Source organism: Sinocyclocheilus grahami, unplaced genomic scaffold, assembly GCF_001515645.1.
Source record: "Sinocyclocheilus grahami isolate Dianchi unplaced genomic scaffold, SAMN03320097.WGS_v1.1 scaffold1923.1, whole genome shotgun sequence".
Lineage (NCBI taxonomy): Eukaryota > Metazoa > Chordata > Actinopteri > Cypriniformes > Cyprinidae > Sinocyclocheilus > Sinocyclocheilus grahami.
The window spans coordinates 214248-216738 of record NW_015507102.1 but is presented as its reverse complement, the minus strand read 5'-3'; the positions used below and the strand labels follow the sequence as shown (position 1 = coordinate 216738).

The 2491-nt window shown below is 36.7% G+C and overlaps 1 long non-coding RNA gene across 1 annotated transcript in view; it reads left to right on the top strand.

Moving 5' to 3' along the window:
* The first annotated feature begins 495 nt into the window (after window positions 1–495).
* Window positions 496–2491, top strand: part of LOC107573365 (uncharacterized) — a 9481-nt gene continuing 7485 nt past the window's right edge. The window contains exon 1 of the long non-coding RNA XR_001607495.1: window positions 496–563. This is a non-coding gene — a long non-coding RNA (uncharacterized lncRNA). The remainder of the gene's footprint in view (window positions 564–2491) is intronic.

The window sequence follows — 2491 nt, the reverse complement described above, 5'->3', positions numbered from 1 at the left end:
TACTGCTGATGTCTGAGAAGGTGCTGGATGAGTTCAACCCAAAGAGGTTCACATCATCTTCAAACTACACAAGACTCATTCCAGCTGTGAGATGCTGCAGAAAAGCCCTGTGAGTAATTTCACTGACTGCTGTTTAATTAAAAGTTGCTGTTTTGTTCTACATCACTAAACAATTAAATGGTGAAATATTTTCCTGTCTGGATTATGAAGGCTACAATTAGTTATTGCAGAATCACTGAACATCAGAAAATAATCTGTCTAAACGTTGTTTTGTCAGATTTGACAGCTGTGGTCTTGATGAAGCATGCTGTGAAACTCTGTCTTCTGCTCTACAATCATCAAACTCTCATCTGACAGAGCTGGACCTGAGTAACAATCACCTGCAGGATTCAGGAGTGAAGCTGCTCTCTGATGGACTGAAGAGTTCACACTGTCGACTGAACATCCTGAGGTTTGAATTTCACTTTCGAGCTGGACCTGAGTAACAATGGCCTGCAGGATTCAGGAGTGAAGCTGCTCTCTGATGGACTGAAGAGTTCACACTGTCGACTGAACATCCTGAGGTTTGAATTTCACTTTCACTGAATCACTATGATTAAATATGTGGAAGAATAAGTGTTTCTTAACTATAGCTAGCAGATATTTCCAGTCTATATTGTAGTATGATTGTATCAGTGGCATTTTCTTCAAGAACACAAGACAGGCAACACCTACTCAAAAAACCTGATGAGAAAACAATCAGGCTTCCCAACCATCCCGGAAAACCTGGGATTTTGTAATGCTGTTTTCCAGTTATGAGAACGAAATAATACCTACATTTCTTAATGACTTCTTTGAACATTATGTTTCAGTGAACTGTTTTAAAACTGTTCCCTTTCCTTACAATCAATTTATTTTCACTTCATCAGTGAAATCCTCAGCTCTGAGGATCATATATTACTCTTGGTTTCTGCCTAATTTCAGTAGAACAGATTCAGTGTGTTGATAACTTGACAAACGCTGTGACCGGATCATTGAGTCAGTGAGTTGAACTGGATCAGTTTGATTCATGAACGATTTGCTGCAGTGTTGAGCATAAATGCACAGATGAGTTATGAACAGGAGTTGACCCTGAGGCATTTTTTGGGCCTTGGATATGCTGCCCTGACATTTGTGCTTATTTAAGTTACTTAAAAGTTTTTAATGGATACATCGGTAACACTTTATAATAAGTATACTGTAATAACAAATGTACAAATTATTCGCAAACTATTAGTTTTGTTTTATTGTTGTGGCTCTTGCAAAGAAAAGGTGCTGCTGCTGCAAAAAAAAGCGGTAACACTTTCTATGAAGCCCATATTTATAATACATTATAAGGGTATTCGTATATATTGAATGAAAAATGCATTATAAAAAAACGTATAATATGTTGTATCATCTCATAAATAATCATAAGAACAGTTTTAATGTATTATAATACTTATTTGTGGTTATAGCTTTTAAGAGTATGATGATTTATAACACAGTGAACATGTTGCATTCACTTCAGTTACAATGAATTATATTTCTCATAGTTATAATGTATTATAATTCTCATATCTTGCCAAATCTTCATGAATCTTCAAAGTCTTCATGAATACATCCAAAAGGCTTTATAATGTGGTCTTATTATTTATAAGTGTTCTATGTCTGCTTTAAGTAAAGGGTAACACTTATACACTTATAAATAATAATAATAATATTTTTTTTTCTCAAACAGCCATAAAATCAGATATTAGATCAGATGAATGTGTACACATTGTTACAATTATAACCAAACCGCAACAAAATAAGGTAGACACCACACACAGCTGCAGCTTGACAATATTTATTTAACTAAAGAAATAAGCGTGAAATGCGTTATCAGTGTAAATGTACGTCAGTATGTCAGCAAATGAATGTAAGTACAAACAGTGACAATCCAAACAACGTAAAATACAGAGGGTAGACAGTCAAGACATGAAACCCGTGGCCACTTTGATCCTCCGTCACCCTCGCATCCCGGCAGCTCATCAGAAGTCTCAAGAGGAACCAACAAACAATAACGCGGGCATGTCTGTTTGGCTGAGTCCCTTATAAAGTGCCATAATCCAGTTCAGGTGCAAACCACGCACATCAGCAAATCACCTGCAACTCTGAAACAAACACACACAACTAGTCACAGAAATGTGACAACATTTGCTTTGAACTATTTTTATTGTAATATCAATATGGTTATTTTTATGCTATCCTTTAGACCAGTGGTTCTCAACGGGGGGTGCGCCCGAGAGATCGGAAGGGGGGTGCAAAATGGTTTTCAAGAAAAAACAGAGACAAGGCATTATTTGGATAATTGTATTTTTTGCATTTTATTGCGTTTCAAGTAGAATATACACAAATGGAAAAACCCCGCTGGGCTTGGAAAAAAAACCTCTTCCTCTGCTTTTTTTTTTTTTTTTGGGGGTGGGGGGGGGGGGGGCTTAGCCTGCCTTTT